The following is a 25,759-nucleotide window of genomic DNA, read 5'->3' as shown; positions in this document are numbered from 1 at the left end:
GAGGTATGGGGCACATCAGTTGACATATCTTATCCTCAGATATCATCTAAGGCAAGTTTAAGACCTACATAAAGCATTCCATTGATCTTTTTATTACATCTATCAAAGATTCTCAACCAAGGAACAGGCATCAACAGAAAGCAAAACAAATCTTGAGTAGTGTCAAAATGTTCCATCTCCCTTCTGCCCTTTGTTCAGAACCATAGAGAGAAGGTTGAGGAACAGATGAGTAGGTTCAAATATTTCAGTATTTATTAGGGAATTTACTTTTAGTATGAATTTAATATGTATTAAAAAATAATTATTTTTTATTTAAAAATATATTTGTCCAGCTGGTGCAAAGCATTTTCCAACTTCAGCCCCCTTTAGCCTTTCCGTATTACTTACAGCAGGTAAAAAGCTAATAAACATTTATTAAGGACATAGTCCAGGAACTCAGGCCCACTAAAAGACTGAGGTTTAATCATAAAATACTAGAAGATACAACTTATACACCACAATGGGCACTTGCCTATAGCCGCAGTCTTTCTTAGGCAACTCTCAGGGGTCTGTGGGCCCAAGATGAGTGGTGGCTAGCCTTGACGTGCTCTGAGCCTTTTGCTGAGTGGCCCCAGGTTCAGCACTGGCACTAAACCTAAATCTGAATTAACCTGGTGAACACCACTTGCCCCATCCTGCTTACCTGAGATACCGCCTCAACCAATTCCCATACTACCTGAGGCTCTTTCAGCAACTCAGCTATAAGAGCAAGCAGTAGATAGCAGCAGGCCTTGGGATGCTCTAGGCCTTTTGCTGAGCTGCCCCAGGCCGGGAATTGGTGGCAGCTGCCTTCAGTTCACAGTGTGGCCTCTTCCCTATGGCTCTAGGTTCAGCACAGGTAGTGACTAACCATAGATCACCTTGTAGTTCCTACTAGGTAACCCCAGGTCAGTCAGAAGCAGCAGCTGACCTTGGCCTACATGGGAGTCCCTCCCAAAGATCCCCAAACCCATACAGTCAGAGGCCAGCTTCAGACAACAACAGAGCACAACCTAATTAGCTCCACAAGTGGAACATACATAAGCCAGCTGGGATGAATGCCATTCGGTGAGACCAACCCTCACAAAGCAGCTCATGTGCCATGGACATGGCGAATTCTCACAGTTAGCCTGAAGGTCAACCCCTCCCACTGACATATCAACAGCAATCAAAGGTCAACTACAACAGAAGGGCACACACGACCCACACATGAGACTCTTCTGGAGCACCTGGTGTGGGTAATCAAAGAGACTGTGTCCCTGGATTCCACAGAGCACCTACTACAGGGGCCACATGGCCAAGACTGGAAGAAATAGCAGATCTACCTAATAAATAGAAACAAACACAGAGAGGCAGCCAAAATGAGGAAACAAAGAAACATGTCCCAAATAAGAACAGACAACTCCAGAAAAATGAATGAATGAATGAATGAATGAATGAATAAAATGGAGGCAAACAACCTAGCAGATACAGAGTTCAAAACACTAGTTATAAGGATACTCTAAGAACTTAATGAGAATTTCAAAAAGATAGTAAGCATGAAAAGACATAGAAATCATAAAAAAAACAGTCATAATTAAAGAATATAATAACTGAAATGAAGAAGACACAGAAGGAATCAAGAGAATGTAAGATGAAGCAAATAATCAAATCAGTGATTTAGAAGACAAGGTAGCAGAAAATACCCATTAGAACAGCAAAAAGAAAAAAAAAAGAATCAAGGGAAAAAATGAGGATAGTTTAAGGGACCTCAGGGACAACAGCGAGCATAACAACATTTGCATCATAGGGGTGCCAGAAGAGGAAGAGAGAAAGCGAGGAACTGAAAAACTATTTCAAGAAATAATGACTGAAAACTCCTCTAACCTGGCAAAGGAAATACACATACAAGCCCAGGAAGCTCACAGAATCCAAACAGGATGAATCCAAAGAGGCCCATACCAAAGCACATGATAATTAAAATGCCAAAGTATAAAGACAAAGAGACAATCCTAAAAGCAGCAAGAAAAAGGCAAGAGTACCCCCTAAGAATGTCAGCTGATTTCTCAACAGATACTTTGCAGGCCAGAAGTGATTAGCATGAAATATTCAAAGTGATGAAAAGCAAGGACCTACAACTAAGATTACTCTGTTCAGCAAGGCTATAATTTAAAATCTAAAGAGAAGCAAAAAGTTTCCCAGACAAGAAAAGCTAAAGGAGTTCGTCAACATCAAACCAGTATTACAAAAATGTTAAAGGGACTTCCTTAATGGGAAGAAGGAAAAAAGGATCAAAAATATAAATAATAAAATGGCAATAACTGTATCTATCAATAATCACTTTAAATATAAATGGATTAAATGCTCCCATCAAAAGACAGGGTAGCTAAATGGATAAGAAAACAAACCCCATATGGAGACACACTTCAACTTGAAAGACGTACACAGACAGAAAGTAAAGGTATGGGAAATAGTATTTCATGCAAATGGAAACCAAAAAAAGCTGGAGTAGTAATACTTATATCAGACAAAATACAGTTTAAAACAAAGGCTATAGTAAGAGACAAAAATAACATTACATAAAGGTAAAGAGGTAAATCCAACAGAAGGATATAATCCTTGTAAACATTTATGTACCCAATATGAGAGCATCTAAATATATAAAGCATATATTAACCAACATAAAGAGAAAGATCAATAGTAATACAGGAATAGTAGAGGACTTTAACATCCCATTGACACCAATGGATGGATCTTCCAGACAGAAAATCAACAAGAAAACAGCTGCCTTAAATGACACACAAGACCAGGTTAATTTAATTGATATTTTTAGACCATTTTACCCTAAAGCAGCAGAATATACATTCTGTCAAGTGCACAGGAACATTTTCCAAGATAAACCACATGTTAGGCCACAAAACAAGTCTTAATAAATTTTAGAAGATTGAAATCATATCAAGCATCTTCTCTGACCACAATAAAATTACAAGAAAAAAAAAAAACTGAAAAACACACAAAAACATGGAGGCTAAATAACATGCTACTGAACAATAAATGACTTAACAATGAGATCAAAGGAGAAATCAAAAAATACCTTGAGACAAATGAAAATGAAAACACAACCCAAAATCTATGAGACACAATGAAAGCAATCATAAGAGGAAAATTCATGGCAATACACACCTACCTCAAGAAACAAGGAAAATATCAAATAAACAATTCAATCTCACAGCTAAAAGTACTAGAAAAAGAACAGCAAACAAAGCCCAAAGTGAGTAGAAGGAAGAAAATAATTAAGATCCAAACAGAAATAAATAAAAGAGCCCCCTAAAATAATATAAAAGATCAATGAAACCAAGAGCTGGTTCTTTAAAAGATAAACAAAATTGATTAACCTTTATCCAGACTCATAAAAAAAAAGAAAGAGAGAGAGAGAAAACCCAATGAAAAAAGAGAACTCAATAAAATCAGAGATGAAGGAGAAGTAACAACTGGCTCCAAAGAAAAACAAAAGATTATAAGGAAAGACTACAAGCAATTGTATACCAAAAAATTTGACAGTCTGGAAGAACTAGATAAATCCTAGGAAACATACAATCTTCCGAGACTGAGTCAAGAAAAAGACTAAAAATCTGAACCAACCAATTACTACTAATGCAAATTAAAACCACAATGAGATATCACCTCACACTTGTCAGAATGGCTATCATCAATAAATCAAAGGGCAAGTATTGGCAAGGACGGGAACTTTCATACACTGTGGGTGGCACTGTACAGTCACTATGGAAAACAGCATGGAGGTTCCTCAAAAAATTTTAAATAGAACTACGTTATGGCCCAGCGATTCCACGTCTGGATATTTATCTGAAGAAATCCAAAAGGCTATTTCAAAAAGATATATGCACCCTTATATTTATTGCAACATTATTTACAATAGCCAAGATATGGAAGCAACCTAAGTGCCCATCAATAAACAACTGGATAAAGAAGAGGTGGTATGCCTATACAATGGAATATTATTCAGCCATAAAAGAATGAAATCTTACCAGTTGCAACAACATGGATGGACCTGGAGGATATTATGCTAAGTGAAATAAGTGAAACACAGGAAGACAAATATCATACGTTCTCATTTATATGTGGAATCTAAAGAACAAAATAAATGAACAAATAAAACAGAAACAGACTCATAGATATGGAAAACAAACTGATGGGTGCCAAATGGGAGAGGGGTTGGGGGAATCTGGATAAAAACTGTAAGTAGATTAAGAAGCACAAATTTATAATAGTCACAGGGATTTGAAGTACAGCATGGGGAATACAGTCAATAGTGTTGTTATAACTATGTATAGTGCCAAGTGGGTACTAAACTAATTGGGGGGATCACTATGAAAATTACACATTTAACCACTATGCAGTACACATGAAACTAATATAAAACAATATTTAATGTCAACTATAATTTAAAAATAAAAAGCAAAAAAAATAATAAAAATAATTTTTAAAAATAATAGAATACTTTCCCTTTCCCATGCTTTGGTAATGGTTAATTTTATGCTTCAACTTGACTGGACTAAGGGCCCGGATAGCTCATAAACATTATTTCTGGGCATCTCTGTGACAGTGTCTCTGGAAGAGGTTAGCATTTGAATCAGTAGATTGAGTAAAGATTGCCCTCACCAATGTGGGTGGGTATTGAGGGCCTAAATAGTACAAAAAAGTGGAGGAAGGGTGAATTTACTATCTCTTCTTGAGCTGAAACATCCATGTTCTCCCGTCCTGGAATACTGGCTCTCCTGGTTCTCAGGCCTTTGGACTCAGATAGGGACTTACACCATCTCCCCTTCACAGTTAATTACAACTGCACGGACCCTATTTCCCAAACTCTATTTCTAGTATTGCATTCACAAGCACGAGTTAGGGCTTGAACTTGTCTTTTAGAGGGCCACACTACAACCCACAACAGATACTATAAGAAAAAAATCTAGCCACAAACTGAGAACTGATATTGTCAACAAAAGTTTAATATTAGATTACACAAAGCCTCTTTTTTCTTTCATTCATTTCTGGCACTAATAGCAGAGTTCCCTTTAATTCGAAAATGTATGTTCCAAGAATAAATGGTGGTTATTGAGAATGACAAAGTTTCAGGGACCTATAGATCTGAATCAGGTAGCTCTAAAAACTAGCTTCATGGCTGAAAATATGTTTTCCACTAAAATATTTTTCGGAGTTTCTGTAGTTCTGAGTTAGTACTAAAGCAAACTTTCTTTTTTACTATCCCATTTACATTATTTTTAAATATAATGTAATATATTATTTGAAATATTTTTTCTACCCTAAGGGCTGTGTTTAAAAACACAAGTGGAGACATCTTTGCTATATTGTTCCCCATTTGGATGTGACGCACAAACAAAAACTAGAGAAAAATGAAACCCACCAAATCTGATAAAAACCAAAACAAGTAAAGACTGTTAGAGAAAAAAAAAAAAACTGCCTCAAAAAAAGAAAAGTGTGTATGTGTTATTATGACAGAGTAATTTAAGGAGGAAAAAATTATTTATTTAGACTTTGGGTCATGTCTTTCTTTTTTTTTTTTTTCTGTAAACAATCTTCAAATGGTGAAGATTGTTTACAGAAAGGAGAAAGTGTCAACTGCTTCTACATGTACAAATTTATTTTGACCTGTCTAATATGAAAAGTGTATAAATTACTGTATAATGTAAAATAATGAAGGACTGTGTATTTTATCATTAATATAATTATTCATATTATAATTAATAACCAATAAAATGTGTTATGTGTTTATACACTGATAGAAATCATTTAAGGCTAAAATTAGTCTTCGAGTTAAATAGGTAAATAGTTCAGTGCAAATAGCTTAAAAGTTCTTGACATTTCATGATCTGACTATAAAAATTTTTTGGCTTATTTGATTAAAAATCCAGGATATGCTGGGTTTAGCTTTGGGCATGCTGAGTTCAGGAACTCAAATAAAGTCATTAAGACTCTTACCTTGGCCCTGCTTTCCTCTGTGGACTTCATAGCCAGTTACCTCTAAAAAATCATGTCCTTCTACTTGTCTTGTTGTACGCTCTATTTCAGTCACACTGGCCTCCTTGTTACTCCTCTAAAAGTCATGTTTCTGCCTCAGGACCTTTGCATTTTCTATTTCTGCTGCCTGGAATGCTCTTCTTCCAGATACTCACATAGTGAGCTAAGACACTTTGTTTTCAACTGCATTTAGTGTCTTTCAAAAGCAATAAATAATGATCTATTTTTAGCTTCCCATGGTCATGTCAGGTAGCAGCAGTTTTATGACTTCATCTTAACAAGTGGGCTCAAGGTCACACAGTTTTGAAGAGGCTAAACCAGACTCATAACTCCAGGAGTCACAAGGGATTTTTCACTCCCCCCCAGGCTCTCTAAGGATATTAAATAATAGAGGATGTCTTCCATGTTGTCTTCTATCCTTCAAACACTCACTACTTATCTCACAAAAATAAATTTACCTACACAACTCCACATTACTACTTTGGCTTATAAGACCCCTGGGATAATAAATTCCATTAATTTGTTGTGCACTTTGCACAGCGATGTGCCCTCTTACCTCTACCTATACCTTCCCAGCTACGAGGGCCGCCTCCAGTGTAGACTGTTAGGATTGTTCAACGAGTCCGTGTTTGAATTATACAGTCATCATGTCCTATTTACTCTATCATGTCTGTTAACCATTTTTCCTTTGCAGACAGCTTTTATCCTAATTTTCTTTGGCTTTTCTCTTAAGGAAGTCATCTTCCTAGGTTCCAAAATGTGCACTTCTTTCTGTAGGTGCCAAACTCAGACAGCCACAGTGCCCCCTGCTGGTGGAGAAGCATAATTATTTTGTACGTGCTTCAGATGATGTCCTCTGTGTTGTTTCTTCACGATACAAGACCCTTTTGGGGTTTCTTACAACTCTAGTACAAGGAACTTTTAAAGTAATAACCTAAACTATTTTGCCCTAAATGCAATAAAGAAACATCTGAAGAAAAATATTTTGCAAGTAAAAAAATAATCTTACCCCAAATTTAAATTTTACTCCCCATTCCTCCCTCCCCCAGCTGATCTACCTTCTGAAAGTGTTAATCTAAACTCTTTCATCTAACAGTGTCAGAAATAAACTCAAACTTTTAAAAGCAAATATTAATAATTTCTTGGTCTATTTGATGAAAAATCCAGCACGTACTGGGTTTAGCTTTGGGCATGCTGAGTTCTAGAGCTCAAATAACATCATTGAGACCCATACCTTGGCTGTACTTTCCTCTGTGGACTTCATGGTCCAGATCCTCAAAGATGAGAGCCTTTTAAGCCCACACCATCCCAGCTGATTGCAGCCTTGACTGAAAGACAAAATTGGGTCCCATGAACCACACCCTGGCCAGAAAAACTATATATATGCTATTCTTGGGCCTGGATCTACCACCCATGATAACTAGTAAGTGCAGATTAATTCCTCAAGGAAAATAAAAATAACAGAAACTGTAAAATATAACAGTACAAAGTTCTATTACTTATGAAAAGAGAAGCGAGGAAAACAGAGGTCAACTCCCTCTGGGCACCTAATCTAAAGATCTCTTTATACTATGACAGTATCTTTTTCTGTAAAGAATGGTCTGTTTAGCTAACTGACCAGAAAGGGTGATGAGAGTTAGCATTGCTGAGCATCTTTCATTTTTACATTTCTGTGTTAGCTGATGCTGTCTTGTTCTACAGATGATAAAGCTGAGGTATGGAGATGGTCGACAACCTCATAACTAACGAGAGACAAAACCAGCCCTGGGACCAGAGCTTTAAGCTCTGGAGTCAATGTTATTTTTCTTTACCATGAGACCCAGCACTCCTGCCACTGAAAGAAGGTAACCGAATGAGGATAACATTGGATGCAGTCAAGACAGGAAAGGTGGAAAGGTGTTTGTAAGAAGGGAGCAGCTGTACTGTCCTTGATGTTTGTCACACTATAAACCATGCCTGCACCCAGGAGGCTGTTCAAAAAAAAAAAAAAAAAATCCTCTTACATTGAATTGAAGGGAAGTCCTGTTTATAATCCAGGGAGTTTATAGAAAATGGTATTATGTTAGTACAATTTCCCCTTAATGTCTGAAAAACAAAGTATTTCTGTCCATAGCAACACATCATGTAAAGAATACAAAATAAGGCAATGACTTAAAATTTAAAGAATAACCACGTTGTCTTCTGTCCTCCCTGAAAGCCTTTTTAAGAAACACAAATGCAGATGTGCATGTAACACCAAATGTTTTCCATTCAAAGATGCAGACTTTCTTCCCCGCGTAGGTGATCCAAAAATAGTCTCTCTGGGTACTCTGAACTCCCCCTTGGCATTAAATAATTTCCATGAGAATTGCTAAAGAGAACATCTTAAAGCTCATTAAGTATTATGCCGCTTAAATAAGATTTTTAATTTCCTTTGTTCTCCCTTTTGCTAGATAATAACTACCAACACATATTTCTTAAGGATGTAACTCCTGGACAAGCCTGTAAAACGATATCTGATTAACCCGCAAAGGTTCCTCCTGCTATAGAACTCAGCACTGACGTTTTTAAAAAGATGCTTTGCAGAGTAGATGAAATAAAAAAGAAATCTAAATATTCCCAAAGTATCTCAACCCTTTAGCCACAGAGGAAAACTCCTGTACCGAGATTCTAGAATTGTTCTTTGTCTTGGTAATTTTCCAGCATGTTTTTATTCTTCCAAATGCCACATCAGAGTCACAGATGGCGGCATGATTTGAGCAGGTTGGAGCTTCTCTGTTTTTTAATCCAAAGCTTAAATTAGATGGAAATTGATATTAACCTCTTAGCCTCCCACCCCAGTCTTAACCTTCTTGTTCCTGGGTTGTTTTCATCTGGTCAAACTTTTAATTATTTGACCCTATGTACTTTTTACCAGAACAATTAAAGCACCATTTCCCAGCACCTTTAATCATTTCCTTTCTTGTTTCAGTTTATACTCTCAACTCTACACTAATTGAGGTTATCAGAAGAATGCTAAGTGGCTAGCTTTGCCCATTCATAAGATGTAATGTTGATGGTAGGTTTAGGCTTGGGGGTTAAAAATTAAAATATTATATAGGCTGTTTCTACATAACACAAAATATTCATTCAATATCGAAATGTCTGGCTTAGAATTTTTTTTTCCATTTTTCACTTTTTATTTAGATGTTTGTTTTAGATGTGACCGTAAATCTTAAAACTACAAACCGCATATACATTTTCATGTATTGAGATTTAAAGATGTTTAATCCACTAAATTTCAATAACTGTGGAAATATTAATTCACAGAGATGAGAAGATCATACATGATCTTAAACTGTTAAGTTCTTTTGATAATGCCAAAAAATTATTGAATGTTTGCTCCATGAAAAGCATTGCTCTGAGAATTTGAGGGATATAGTAAGTCTGAAGGGATCTGTCCTCAAGTTCATGGTATGTAACACTGTTTAACTGGTTGACCCAAACATATTATTTTAGTACATGTTATTTTGCTATAAAAGATCTCTGCTTACAAATGCCATGGATTCTGCATGTATTCATATATATATTTTACCAGTTTCCGTACATTTGTGGGCTATAACATACGGTCTGGGTTTAGTTTAAAGAATTAATTCATTCAACAAATATATGAGCACCTACTATGTCCTAGGCATTGTACATGGCATGAAGATGAAGAAAAAGTCATCTTCCGACTCATGGGATATGTACTGTATGGTAGATATAACAAAACCCACAAGCATAATGTAGTACACTGAACGAGCCACAGAGGCATGCACACAGTATTCTGGGGTCACTAAATAGAGGCCCTTGTGCTTACATCTTTATGTTCTTCTCTATTTAGGTTCCAAATTTCAAACTTTCTCCTTGCTAACCTACTTCCCTCTTACTCAGGTATCCTAGTATTCTGAAAAACAGACCCTTGGAAGAAGCACATGGTCAGATAGACTTTTAAATCTGGCTCCGCCACAGACAAGCCATGTGTCCTTGGACAAACTGTTTTACCTTCTCTGAGTCTGAATTTCTCCCTCTGTAACATGGAGATATTAATACATCTGTATATATTTAATGTGAGAATGAAGGGAAGATAAATTAAATAAGGCGCCTACAAAGTGCCTGAGCATAAAAAAAATGTGAGCGCACTCCCTCACACAGCCACAGTATAAATTACCTCATATCTTCTGTTTGGTATTGTTAACTAGTCTGACTTATAAAGGTAATACCTAACATTTATTGAATGTATTCAATGAGCCAAGCATCCATGATATATTATCTCATTTCACCTTCCAGACCACCCACTGAGTTGATACAGCCCAGCCAAGCAACCTAACCTTCTGGCTCTAATTGTGACCAGCACACTGTTCTTCCCATATATTCCTATTTCTATATTTGGGATATCTTTTCTAGCCTCTCACTTTCTGGCTTATTCAGGCTATTGCATATTTGTAGTCTGACAGATCCACACGCCTTCTCTGACTGCATCTCACTACTCATTATCCCTGATTTGAGGCCTTTTGCTCGGAGTGTTATATGGGAAGGACAAGTTTCTAGGCACAAGGCCACCAGGGTGACCATATTGCTAAGGACAATAGGCTTCTTTCTCCATAGTCTTTTCCCTGTTTCCTTTTCAAAATGTCCCCCAGCCAAATACTACCCAACTGTTGTAACCAGCCTTGTGATCAAATTCTGCCAAAATGCTGCTGGCTTGGATAAGCACATAGAAACCCCTTAACTCTTTCCTGTCTGCTATTTACCATTTATACTTATTATCTAGGGAGAAGAAAACTTGCCATTCAACTATACTATAAGGTAGAGTAAGATAGATGTCAGTAAGAAAAAGTACTAGGTGCTTTGAGAAAGATTCCTCTTAGAATCTTAAGGTACCTAGGTATGGCTCCTCACAATGTGTTTCATTAACCACTTGACAAGAAGTTTAAGCAATGAGACCTTGATAACCTGCCAATAATCTCTAATTGGTTATCTATCTATTTTGCTTCCTGAAGTATTTATCCTATTTCCATTCTCCTTTCATTTGAGGAAAATCTATTTGAACACACAGTCTATACCACGATCCCCTGCATGAATAAAAGAAAAGACTGGCAGAGAGAGAAAAAAATAGTGTAGATGATAGAGGCTCTGTTCATCCCTCTGGTGACCAAATCAAAGTTGTGACAGAAACAGGAGCAAACAGCAAGGAAAATCACCTGAGATCTAGATGAACAAGCCCCACAACTAGGAAGAGAAATAAAAAACACGCTGCAACGGGAAAAGGTAGGCTAGGGAGACAACATGAGGCTACCGGTCTCCAGCATCTGAGTGGGACAGAGGCAGAGGCAGCTGCAGATACCTCTAAAAGGTGCCATGTCTGCTGCTGGATTTTTGCAGTAACAGACCTGCTTGCTCTGAGCACCAGCACCAAGTTGGTTTCACAGAGGGCACCAGGGACTTACAGGGGGACGCTGAGTTGTGGGAGTATGGGCCAAGGCAAGACGCTTTCTATACAGAAGTGCTGGTGGTATCCATCATTCTTCTGTTAAGCCTCCTCCCTCTCAGTGCATGGACTTGGTGTGCCGCCATACCTGTGACGTCATCAAACTAAATAACAGAGGTCACCCTACCCAGAATATTCTCTGAAACTCCATCTCCCTCAACTCGCGGCCCCACCCAAGCCACACCCAGTTATGTCCTCACTTAGTCAGTTGTCCCTCGCTGAGCAACGCCTAGATTCACACTGCTGGCAGCGGGCATCTGTTTCTGGTGTGGCCTTTTGAGACAACTATAAGCACAGCACCTGTGGATTGCTTGCTTAACAGGTGACCTCGGAGGGACACAGGCTGGGGCTGAACTTAGCCTCTCAAATTATGTCACGGAACACCAACTACATAAATGCACACTAATAAGACCGGGAGACTTAAGAGCTTTGCTTAGTACATAGAAACAAACACAGAAAGGCAGCCAAATTGGAAGACAAAGAAGCAGAAAACATATGAGAGAACAGAACAGAGGTGCTGATAGAATGGAGCCAAGCAATCTAACAGATGCGGAGTTCGAAACACTGTTATAAAGATGCTCAGTGAACTTAGGGGAAGGGTGGATGAATTCAGTGAGAACTTTGACAAAGAGATTAAAAAAACATAAAAATGAAAATGGAAATTATAAAAGGGAGTCAGAAATGAAGAACACATTATCTGAGATGAGAGGTATATTAAATGGAATAAACAGAGTGAATAAAAAAGAGGATCAAATGACCTATATAGAGGATGAGGAAGCCAAGGACTCTCAATCAGAATGGCAAGAAAAAAAAAGCCAAGACTATAATAATAATTTAAGGAGCATATGGGACACCATTATGTGTAAAAATATCTGTGTAATAGGGGTACTGGGGGAAAAAAAAAGACTTTGAAGAATTATTTGAGGAAATAATGATAGAAAATTTCCCAAACCTGGTGAAGGAAATAGACATAAAACCCCAGGAAGTTCAGAGTCTCAAAAACCAGGAATCCAAAGAGGACCATACCAAGACACATCATATTTAAAATGCCAAAGGTTAAATACAAAGAGAGAATCTTAAAAGTAGAAAGAGAAAAGCAGTTAGTTACCTATAAGGGAGCACCCATAAGACTGTCAGCTGATTTCCCAAAAGAAACTATAAGGGCTTGGTATAAAATATTCAAAGTGATGAAAACCCAGAATCTACAACCAAGAATACTTTATCCAGCAAAGCTATCATTTGGAGTAAAAGGACAGATAAAGCACTTTCCAGACAAAAATAAGCTAAGGGAATTTATCACTACCAAGCCAGTATTACATGAAATGTTGGAGGTAATTCTTTAAGAATAAAAAACATATATCAAAAACATGAATGAAGAATGGCAATAACTACATACACTTCTATCAACAAGTACCTCAAATGGAAAAGAATTAAATGCTCCAATCAAAAGACAGAGTCACTAAATGGATAAGAAAACAAGACTCCTACATATGCTGCCTGCAAGAGACTCACTTCAGATTAAAAGACACACAGAGACTAAAAAAAGGAAGATGGAAAAAGATATTGCCTTAATGGACCTAGAGAGTATTGCATTAAATGAAAGACAAATATCACATGATTTCACATTCATGTGGAATCTAAAGAACAAAATTTTTAAAAAAGCAGAAATAAACTCATAGGTACAAAGCATATTTAGAGGGCTACTAGATGGGAGAGGGGTTGGAGAGATGAAAAAGGCAAAGAAATTAAGAAGTACAAATGGATAGTTGCAGAATAGACATGGAAATGTAGAGTGTAGCATGGGGAAGATGGTTAATAATATAATAAATATGTAAGGGGGAAGGAGGATACTAGATTTAGTGGAGTGATTGCTTTGCGAGTTAATCACTATGCTATACAACTGAAGCTGGTATATTATTGTATGCCAAATAGAACAGAAAAAATCTCATTGAATTGTGCAATGTAAATATAAGCAACTAATTGTCTATTATATTTTAATAAAGCTAGAAACGAAGAAAGAAAAGAAGCCAAACAGCTAGTTTTGCAATGACAGTTCTTAGACAGTGAAGGGTAAAGAGGTGACAAGCTATAAACAATCACTATTGTTACAATGAAAAGATGTAAGACCTCTCTGACCAGCAATGACACATTTATCCATTTGGTTCATGGTTCCTGGAGGTGATTCACTTGGAGAAATCAGCACTAGTGGAGGTGTCCAGACAAAGGGCTATCTTCATGGCAGCTTGATGGAATGTCTATTGTTTATATTAATAATTTATGAGCACAATACATCTGAAATTAAAGCAGAACTTAATATCTTATCAATCAAAGTCCTTCAGTTTCAGGGTGTTGGTTAACCAGTTCAAAATGTTTCTTCCACCAGCTTCTTGTTGTCATCTGGAAAGCTGAAGAAATTTTATTTGTGCAATAATCTATCTTTGGCTAGTTTCTGGTCAAGGTTTTTAATTTTGTTAGTAATAGCTCATACCAATTTTAATTCCTCTTTTAAATTTATTTTTAATTTATGTAATGAAATAAAATCATCTACTTTTAATTAATCATTATCACAGTACTCATCACGATCACTTTTTATTCTAATGATAATATATATTATGCTTTTCTGTGCCACACTTGAGACCTAGGAATCTTTACCGGGAGTAGGAACTCCATGGTCTGGGACCAGCTTCCCTAGGTGATCCTAGATGTACTAACCCTCCTGCCACTTCCCTACTCTTTGTGAGCACAGTCAGTAAGAAAAGCATAAAGAGACATTGCTTTCAAAGAGTTTCTACTCTCTGCTCTGCAAAAAAAAACAAAACAAAACAAAACAAAAACAAAAAACAAAAAAAAATAACCTCTTGAAGCAAGAAACAAGTCATCGCCTTAAAATAAGATAAGAAAGAAGAGAATATAGGAAGAAAGGATACCCAAAATAATGTTTTGAGACAATTCACATGGGCAGCTCTTGCCCATAGAATGTGTTCAATACATATTTATTGAAAGAATGAGTGCACTTGAATTAATTCGTAATCTTATCGTGTGTTTTATAAGTATTCTAATGTGTTGATAGACATGCTTATATGTATAGAGAGAGAGAAATGTGAGCTGATTTTTATGAGCAGTGAAAAGGGCAGCCTTTCTGCTCCCTGTACTGCCTATCATGGCACCACACCCAGATCCAGCTCTGCAGGCATCTGTGTACCTCAGACAGCACCACTACAGTCATCTTGATAAAATAAGAGCAAAATGAATACTCTCTCTCTAAACATGAACCCTAAGATGTGTTTTCCATGGGCTAATAATAGTCTGTCTTCTCCTTCAAAGTGAACAGGGAGTGTGAATGATTGGGAGATAGAATGGGCTGTAGGAGACCTTTGACCACATATGAAGTAGAATTGAGTGTTTTGGGTATAATCAGTTTAAATCAAGCAGGCTCTAACAAATCACATAATATGACACTTAGATAATCTTCCTCTCCAATGGATGAAACACTCCCACTTCCCTCTCCCAAAGCTAAGATAAGCTTTGGAAAGGAAATTTATTACCCTTCTTCATAAAGGGAGAGAGGGAGGGACAGGGAAGGAGGGTAAGAATATGATTTTGACTGACATAGTTCTCCAGCTGGATTTCTTCTTATTTTTCCAGAAGACATCCAGAAACTGGGCTATATTTGAAAAAGTTCATTCAACTCTCTAAAGCTAATATAAGAATATCTAATAAAGAACAATTATTTCCTGGGAATTGAGCCCTTCCTCATCTATAAACATTTGAATTTTACAAAATGTGTTTGTTCCTCCAGTACTGAAGGCGATCTGGGTCTTGGCAAGGCACCTGTCCTACAGGACTGGTTCTCATAAGAACAAGCCCCCAGCTCCAGGAAGCACATTTGCTTAAATGTAAGTAGGCGGCAATTCAAGTAACTTGATCCCTAACAACCTGTAGCTATTATGTTTCCATTTCTGTGTTTCTTCTCTAGCTCTCTTCCTGCTTTGACCCTAACGATTGGTGAGCCATTTCATGTGTACTTTCAAAAATCCAGTTTCCTTTTTGTGTCCCATTTCAAGCTTGTATGCTGTCTCCTAGCCCACTATTTTTATAAATTATAATCTTATAAAGAATTCCCCCTCTTGCAGCAAACTCACATTTGGCTCTCAAAAATATACCTGACCATTCATAGCCCCACTCCATGAGCTCTAGCCTCTATCCTAAATAGGCTAGGTCAGATTTGAATCTTTATCAAAGAATTTGAATCTTTATCAAAGAATTCTAATACTGGATTTCTAGTTTTAAAAGAATCCCAGGATAGTAAGATACAGGACTAGCCTAATATCTAATCCATTTCAATCATCGGGAAAGTCAAGTTCTTAAACAAGATATTCAGTTTTCTTTAAGCAGACTCCTTGATTCACTTTTTAAGTTAGTGCGGAATAATTCTTTTGTAACACTCACTCTGAATACCAGCCAGGAAAAATGCTGTTATCCCTTTATTCTAAAAATACAGGATACATTTTTCAGAAAGTGATTTAGGTGCTAATAAAACATATGAACCCAGAGGCATTAGATCTAGTGACACAGTCAACAGATAGAGGCACGTATGTCTCGCCCCCGCATCATAAGGAAGCACACTTTCTAATGTCACAGAAGCTTTTTCTCAACACACTTATGACAGGGAAATGCTCCAACTCACACTTACTAGGTGAATGCCACATCACATAAGCCATATGATGAATGAGGAAAAAAAAAATCAGGTCACAGAGCATTATTGGAGAGAAAAATAACATCAAAGTATCCAACCATAAAATTACAGCTGAGGATGCTATCCTAAATCAGCACCCCTAATGGAAATAGCAAGTCTAACAATTTTCGCTCATGTACCTGATGGGCAGTATTCTATGAGATGATGTTGATCCAGAAATGCTGTCAGCGCCTGCCCAGTTTCCGGCCTCACCGTCCCTCTTCTATCCAACCCAGACCATCGGACCCACTCTTAGCTTCAGCCCTGTTAACTTCATCAGAAACTGATCTTAGCCTTTGCAATTAAGGTTTTAAGAAATTCTAGACCAATATTTGGATGTGACACTCATTCTTGCCCTGACCTAGTCTCATAGAACATAGGCATTCACAATTGCACCTGAATAGTTTTCTTCTGCTCACTCATATTTTATAAATGGCTTTTGAAACCAGATGGGCATAAGTGTTAATCCTGTTTCCACAGGGCAAGTTTTAATATTTGACTTCTTGCCTGTGAAATAAAAAGAAAACATTTACTTTCTAAGCATTCACTGAATGATAAACCTGAAATTGCCTAGCGAAGAATCTAGCACATGGTAAGTGCTTAATTTGTTGCTTTTTAAAAGTTACATATTATAATTCTTGAGTTTTCATCTAGGTTTAATTTGATATCTTGCTTGCTGAAATATCTAATATCTCATCTCAAAAATGTTAGCACTCTAATTATTCTTCTAGGTCTGCACTGTCCAATATAGTAACATTAGTCAATGTGGCTATTTAAATATAAAATTTAATTACTTATTTTAAATAAAATCAAATATTCAGTTCTTTGGTTACACTAGCCACATTTCAAGTACTCAGTAGCCACATATACTGAATGGTTACTGTATTGGATAGCACAAATAGAGAACAGTTCTATTATGGCAAATAGTGCTAGTGGGCAACACTGGGATAGACAATAGCTAAGGAACTTACTAATTTATTCTGTTATTTAGCTCTGAATATTTCATAACCTTTTCCTTAACGTGACAATAAATGACAGACGGTCCAGAGGCCACCTCCTTCAATACACAAGTTATTAAACTTGTGGCCACATAAATAAGATTTTCAGTTTTGAGCTGTCTCTTTTTAGCTTAGATACCAGTGTCTAAAAGGAATTAACCTACAACTTAACTATCCTTTAGAAATAGAAATCGCATTAAATATCCTTGAACTATTTTTAAATATTTTCCTCAAAAATGAGTTGAACTAAATATTCCGAAAATTGGGTCTCAGAGGAGTATCAATACCTAATATTTTACGTCCAGTTTAATAGTTGGCATAAAATACAGTATTTCCCATTATTCACTATCCACTCATTCAATCAGCAAATATTATTGAGTACCTGACATGGGTCAGACCCTTGGTAAAATGCTGAAGATACAGTAATGAAAAAAATAAAAATGCCCTTTCTTTTATTGTGCTTATAGATGAATATTTTAATTCAGCCTGATTTAGGTTAATAAAATTATAAGAATTTTTAGTTGTTTTATTTTCTCATCTCAAACTAAACGTTTATTCTCTTATTACCATGTGTATGGAAGAAAGAACATTCTATTCCACTAACATCTTTATATTCAAGTCAGAATTACATTTTCCAAAGCCAACCACATCCTGGTCTTACTTAACTAGCCACCAATTTGGGCTAAGTTAGCAAGACAGCAAATATGTTTCACCTCATAAACCAAATATAATTAATTGTATTTGAACCAAGAAGCTGTACAGAGAAGAGCACTGAGGTTGGATTTAGGGGAGGGGGACTGATATTTTGATCTATTAGTAATATCTTTCATGGGCTCAAGACAGTAGAGCGTAACAGGTTATGTGTAATTACTTGCACTTCCTGGGGAAAAAATAAGGGGGAAGTTGGAGGGAGGTGTTATTTCAGAGTTGGAAAGCAAACAGGGCAGTCACAGAGACAGGGAAAAGCATCAAGTTCAAAGGACTTGTCTGCAAACTGCCATGTGATGGTCTTAGGTGGTTCCCAATCTGAATCAAGGTCTCATTCTTTCTGCTATTAGTTTTTCTAAAAAAAAAAAAAAAAAATTCTCTTTCTCTTCTAAATTTCCTCCTAACCACGGCATCTGTTCACATACAAATCATTTTATTATCATTATCATTAAATTTAACATTCTTAAAATTCAACTATAAATTTTATAGACTCTTTATTTACAAGGAATTAAATTTCAGAATAACCAATAAAACAACGTAGGCCATGTAGTTAAATCACTAACATAAAATCCTACCCAAACTGCTTAGACAAACTATTGCAAGCTAGCCACATCAATTTCAGGATGTGTTTTTCTTAGTCAAACTGAAGAAGGTAAATATGTAGTTAGTACACAAAAGATAGAACAATAAAGCAAACTATATTGTGAATTCCTATTTCAAAAAAAAATGTTAATTTTCTCATTTCTATGTCATAAGTGCCTCAATAGTTCCTAAATGATTATTTTTTAAAAATCATAAAATCTCCTTTTTTCCCTACCAATATATGTATGCATTTGTGTGTGCAGGATAAAGATAAAACAGAAGAATGAAAACTAGCTATAAAATTACCAATGAACAGATTACTGCAATGCCTGGATATCATTCTTATAACTTTGTAAAATTACTTAATATATTGAAGAGGCAAGTTCTTTCACACCTATAATTTGTGTAGTTGGAGGTCTGTTCACCTTTTAAAAGACATACACTGTATAAAAAGGATAAAAGTACTTATACATTTTTTAATGGATGGCAAATGATTTTTAAAAACTCATACAAAAAATAATGGTCCAAATGTATTCTGTCAAAGAATAATATTCTTGTGATACAAAACTGAGACCAAAAAAAAAAAAAAACTGAATAATTGTGTATCCCTGCCCCCTTGTGGTAATATGTGCCTCTCAGGTAGAGTAGGCAAGTTTTATAAGAGGAAAACAAGCACTTCAGGTTTGAAAACAGACAAGAAAGAAATGAAAATAGAAAGGAATTATTACATTTAATATATAATAAAATGTTTATTTCCATCAACATGTGTATACTTAGTGTAACATCTGTGGTTAATTTTTAAGAGCTAATATAAGAATAGTTATAAATGCAAAATCTAAATCAGTCTGAGCCAAAACAAATAGCAGAATTATGGTTCATCTTTATTTTAGGTTTTCAAAGTCCCATAATAGTAATTATATAGAGCTGTGTTTAACCCAGAGACTATATAGGATAAAATGATACATGTCATTCAATCGCAATGATGAACGCTATTGAAGACCTACTTACTATATGCCAGGCACTGGATTAGATCTTGGGAAGCAAAGGATAAACAATAATTAACACAGTCTTTGCCCTCATGGAGTTTATATCTTATGAAGAAAAATGACAAGCAATAAATAATCACACTAAAATATTACAATCTCACTGTGATGTTTGATGAAGAAAACAGGATTCTATGAAAGCCAATAATAAATCTAGCAGAGGGGAGGCTGAAAGGAGAAGGAGGGTGGGAAGCTGTGTGTGGGGATGGGCAGGACTATATAGGAACTCTCTGCACTTTTTCTGCTCAAATCTTCTGTGACCCTGAAACTGCTCTAAAAAAAACTGTCTATTAAAAAGAGAGAAGGAGAAAAAACATTTCATAACAAAGGGCAAAAAGGTAAATAGGAGGAAGCATGGACAAGAAAGTACATGAACAAAGGCTCTGGACTGGACAGTGGCGTGGCATATTCCAGGATCTGAAAAGGTCATTACCCAGAAAAGCAGAGGAGTCTCCAAGGAACATGGGAAAGCTTTCAGAAGCCAAAATTTGCATCATCCTGGGGGCCATGTTATTAATTTAGGTCTTTAAGAGTAATAGGAAGCTATCGAAAGGTTTTCAACAAGAGGGTGATATAATCTGATTTGTATTTTTAAAATATATGAAATATTTAAAAATAAATCTTAAGAAGAAATAAAGGTGACAAAATAATATATGACTTCTATTAAATTGTCGTACTAGATGCCAGATGGCGATAAACTTTTACGTGTAAAAATTTAATCCTCAAGAACCAGTCAAGACAGCATAGAAGGTAAATCCTGTGCATGCCTCCTCTCATGACCACACCAAAGTTATTACAACTCCACAGAGCAACCATCATGCAAAACTACCCGCGGCATGGCTGAAGAGAAGCCCTACAACTAGGGACAAGAATAAGAAGTCACATCAAACCAGAAGGAGGGGCAGAGACACAAAATGGCCCAGTACCACAATTGCATGTGGTGACTGAGAATCGATCAAGAATCGAGAGGGTTATCTTGGCTTCAGAGCCCTCTCCCCCGCCTGAGGAGTAAGGGGTCCGAGCTGCACCCCAGGCTCCCCAGCCCAGGGTTGCAGTGCCAGGAAGAAGAGTCCCCACATCTGGCTATGAAAACCAGCAAGAATTGTGGCTGAGTGAAATGGAGGGCTGCAGAAATTACAGGAGTTTCTCTTAAAAGGGCCCATGTGCAGAGTTACTCATTGACAGACTCACTCACTCTGAGCTCCAGCATTCGGACAGCTGCTTGAGGACCAGCAGGGACATATGGGCAGACACTGAATTGTGCGGCTTCAGGGCGAGAGCTGAAGGGGCCGCTTTCTCCCACAGTATCTATTGTCCCTCTGTTGATCCCTCCCCAAGTCCAGCATGCGAACACAGGCACTGCCATACCTGAGTCTCCATCAATCGTGGTAACACAGGTCACCCTGCCCAGGTGGTTCCCTGAGACTCCAATTCTCTCAATTTGTGGACCCACCCAAGCCTCTTCCAGGTGTTTATTCCATATAAATAGCTTGGATCGGCTCATGCTGCGGACTTTCCTAAAATCTCTCAAAGGCTCACAAAATCCAAACAAGCAGCATTGGGTCTCTGCATGCTCTGTACCTCTTGGTGAGCGGCTCAAGCCCCACACCAGTGGCAGTCGGCTTCAGTTGCTGACTCAGCCCCTCAAGTCACCCATAAGCCCAGCATGGGTGGCAGCCATATGCAGATTGTTTGGTGACTCTTACCAGGTAGCCCCAAAGGTACTCAGGCTGCAGCTGAACTTGGCCTGCAGCTGGACCATTCCCAGGTCTGTGCCAAGGGGCCCCACAGCAGGCCTACTACATGAAGCCACTCTACTAAGACCAGGAAACTCAAGAGCCCTACATAATACATAGAAACAAAGACAGAGAGGCAGCCAAAATAGAAACACAAAAAAACATGTCCATGTGAAAGAACAGAACAAAGCTCCAGAAAAAAAAATTCACTAAAATGGAGACAAGCAATCTACCAGATGCAGAGTTCAAAACACTGGTTTTAAGGATGCTCAAGTAACTTAGGGGAAGAGTAAATGAACTCAGTGAGAACTTTAACAGAGAGAGAGAAAACATAAAAATGGAGATGGAAAACATAAAAAAGAACCAGTCAGAAATGAAGAATACACTATATAAGATAAGGAGTACATTAGAGGGAATCAACAGAGTGGATGAAGCCGAGAATCGAATCAGTGATTTAAAGGATGGGGTAGTGGAGACACCTAATCAGAACAGCGACGAGAGAAAAGAATCCAAAAAAAAAAAAAAAAAATGAGGATAGTTTAAGAAGCCTCTGGGCCGTCAAGTGTAACCACACTCATATCATTGGGGTACCAGAAAGAGAAGAGAGAGAGCAAGATATTGAAAACTTATTTGAAGAAATAATGACAGAAAACTTCCCTAACCTGGTGAGGGACATAGACATTCAAGCCCAAGAAATTCAGAGTCCCAAACCAGAAGAGGCCCATCATAATTAAAATGCCAAAGGTTAAATACAAAGAATCTTAAAAGCAGCAAGAGAAAAGCAATTAGTTACCTTCAAGGGAGCTCCCCTAAGAATGTCAGCTGGTTTCTCAACAGAAACTTTGCAAGCCAGAGGGGTTTGACACAAAATATTCGAAGTAGTGAAAAGCCAGGACCTGCAACCAATATTACTCTACCCAGAAAAGCTTTCATTTAGAATTGAAAGACAGATAAAGAGCTTCCCAAACAAAAAGAAAAAGCTAAAGGAGTTCATCACCACCAAGCCAATACTACAGGAAATGTTGGAGGGACATCTTTAAGAAGAAAAAAATATGCATTGAAAATATGAATAAAAAATGACAATAACTACATATCTATCAACAAGTATAGCATAAAAAATGTAGCCAATAATATTGGAATAATAATATTGTAATAACTATTATGGGGTCAGGGGGGCACTAGATTTATTTGAGTGATCACTTCTTGAGTTGTACAGATATCTTATCATTATGTTGTACACCTGAAACTAATATAATATTGTATACCAACTATAATTGAAAAATGAAAAATATTATTTTAAAAAACTGAATCTTCACAACCCCATAAGGTAGGTAATAGACTATTATATTAGTTTAAACAAGAGATGATGGTAGCCTAGACTGCAATGGTGTCAATGGGAAGGAAAGGTGAGAATGCAATTGACAAATATATAGAAGAACCAGCGATGGGTTGCATTGGAAGACTGATGACGAGGGGGTGACACCGATGACTTCTTGGTTTCTAGCTTATGCCATTGGAGAGAAAATGGAGTCACATCCTAAGATAGAGAACTCCAAAGAATATCAGATTTCGAGAGTTGGGATGAGGGTGGGGAGAGAAAATTTTACCTTCCTTTGGTCTTGGAAGCATTGCATTTGGAGGGTTTCTAAGATATCTGAGTACACATGTGGGTTATTGTCCACAGAGATCTGGGTTGGGTCTAGAACCACAGACTGGTAAGTTGCCTCCTCAGAGATTATCTTTCCCATGGAAAGACAAAATTGCCAGTGGAAAGAACATAGGAACAAAAAAGAGTATAGAATTAAGCCGCGAGGAGGACAAGAATATATGGTCCAGGTAAAAGAGGATGCGCCTGAAAAAGGAGGAGGAAAAAAACCTCTGACCAGAGAAGCTTAAGGTACCCTTTTGTAAAAGAATCAACAGTGATCACTTAGAAAGGATACCAGAAGATCTCAAGAGTAAGAGAGACTTCAATTAACAAGAAAGTTGTGAAAATTGGAGAAGTGATTCAGAGTGTAGGCGAGTTTGCTATTGGCGAACAAATAGACAAAATTACTAAAAATAAGTTTGCCAAATGGCTGATTCATTGACAACCCCATCAAATATACTGATTTGGCAAAATAGAAACTTAAAAGTTTTAAGAAGAATATGTAATTTGATGACCGAATATGAAATGTTTGTTTTCTTATAGGAATGCTCAATAAATATTATTTTTACTTGTTTTAAAATGTCATTTTATACTGAGCAAACCTTTTAGCATTTATCTGTTAACATTTATAAGATTTTTAATCAATTTATTTTTACCTTTCTTTAACATTTTTAAAATTTAGTCCATTATGATCATTTGCTTTCATTGTTTTTTTGTATTTTGCAAATCACTACCAACCAAGTTAAGATATCCTAATGGTTCCTTGGTAGCAGTTGCATTTTTAGCTTCATGAAGATCTGATGTTTATAACTAATTCTGATTCTTTTGAATGAATTTAAATTTTAATTCAAAATTTAACTTAATTTAAATATTTTACTTAATTAAATTTTAAGTTAATTTAAAATTCTGATTTATTTTAGTATCTGTGAGTTTAAATTTAAAGTTTAATCTTAATTAAATTTTAATTTAATCTTAAACTTTAAATGTTAGCTATATAAAAGAAAATCTGGTATGTCATTTGAGAAAATGGCAAAAGAATTAGAAAAATGGTTTAAGTTTACTAAAATAAAAAATGGCATTCAAAGATAACTGAAACTATTTCAGAGATAGAAACATGGCCCCATTGCATATCAAATGAAAGGGGGAAGTTGGAAACAGCTTTTCCTTGAAAGTTTTTAAAAATTAATACTTATTCAGTTTTGCTAACCTTTAGCATTTATAGATTTTTTTTTTTTTGACAGATTCTCAGGTGCTATATCGACCTTAAAAAGCAAATATCCAGAAAATCACATTTCATTACTGGGAACAAAATATTAACATCCTAATAGCTCTAACTATTAAACTGTATAGAATAAATTGATAAATTTAAATCTTATCACATGGCAAATGGCCCTTCAGTGAACTGGTCCTTTAGTAAATGTATTTCAAATTACAGAGTGTCCAACTCACTGTAGCAAAAACAAGCTTCCTTTTCTTAAGGCTCTCACAATCTAGGAGAGATGAATACTCAAATAGTTATGAACTTTCTGTAAATATTTAGGAAAGAAGCAAGTACAAAGTTCTACAGTAGGGGCATAGGAGGGTGGATAGGTGAGCAGCCAACTCTGTCTCGGGGAAAAACTTCACAAGGTTCATAGGAGTAATGTGAGCATAGCTGATTATTAAAAGATTGTTCCAACCATTAAAGGGAGAAAAAGTCCCTTTGAAAAGTTTTCTGAGAATGGCAATAATGAGGTTCAGCATTCAATGCTCAGGAATCAAGGATAATGGCAAATGGTAGGAAATAATAAGTTAAAAAAGCTGATCTCATTGAAGCATATTTAGGAAATAGAAGTTTTTTGTTAATTAACAAGACTTAGAACTTGATTGAGTATAGGGGATAAATGGAAGAGCAGATCTAAAAATTATGTGCAATTTCCAACTTGGACAAGTAGGCTAATTGCTGAGGCAGGAAAATTTAGAGGGAGAAATGTTAGAAGGAAAGATATTTAGAGGGAGAGGGATTATGAATTCAGTTTTAGAAATGTTAAATTTGAGGTGTTTGTGTGGCATCTAAATTGAGACTGTCAAACAGAAATTGATTAAATGGTTACAAAATTCAAGTGCAATGTGCGGACTAGATTAAAAAAACATAGGAATGAGTGGCATATATATCTTAATTGAAACCAGAGTGAGTTATATTATCAGCAGAATACCAACATTTAAGGAATATCAGAGCTAGAGTCCCCATAGAGTCCCCAGAGTTAGACTGAGAAAGAATGGCTAGAAAACTAGTGTGGAGTGAAAAAGATACTAAAGAAAGAGAGAAGTTTCAGCAAAGAGCAGTCACCAGATCAAATATTTCAGAAAGACTGAGTGATGTAAGAACCAGGCAGTTTCCACTGGATATGTTACCAGAAAACATGAGGCAAATCATTACTGTTGAGGACACAAGCGAGTGCCTAAAGAGTAAGAGATGAGGAAATACAGACAGCAAATGACGATTAAAGAGAAGGGAGCAGTAAGCTTCAGGGACTGATTTTCCTAAAGATTGTAAGAATATGAGCATATCTAAATGAAGATAGAAAGTGAAAATACAGTGAGTTTAAAGATACACTGTGGTTCTACCACACTCGCTTTGTGAGCAAACTGCTTAATTTTTCTGATCTTGATTGTTCTGTCCACAATATAGGGATATAAAATAGTGCCTACTTCATGAGTGCTAAACCTATATGGAGCTTCAGGTATTGCCTGGCACATACCAAGCACTTAATAAAATACTTGCTAAGAT

General features: G+C 36.6%; 1 long non-coding RNA gene across 3 annotated transcripts in view; it reads right to left on the bottom strand.

Moving 5' to 3' along the window:
- LOC107501421 overlaps window positions 1-25,759 on the bottom strand; it is a 98,492-nt gene that overhangs the window by 26,430 nt on the left and 46,303 nt on the right. The window contains exon 1 of one of the 3 annotated variants that reach the window (XR_004955282.1): window positions 7,286-7,404. The exons of the other annotated variants lie outside the window; for them this stretch is intronic. This is a non-coding gene — a long non-coding RNA (uncharacterized LOC107501421). Of the gene's footprint in view, window positions 1-7,285; window positions 7,405-25,759 lie in introns of those variants that run through there. 3 annotated transcript variants of the gene reach the window in all.

Source organism: Rousettus aegyptiacus, unplaced genomic scaffold (genome assembly GCF_014176215.1).
Source record: "Rousettus aegyptiacus isolate mRouAeg1 unplaced genomic scaffold, mRouAeg1.p scaffold_m13_p_17, whole genome shotgun sequence".
NCBI lineage: Eukaryota > Metazoa > Chordata > Mammalia > Chiroptera > Pteropodidae > Rousettus > Rousettus aegyptiacus.
Note: the sequence above shows the minus strand (reverse complement) of the source record. Positions and strands in the feature narration are given on the sequence as shown.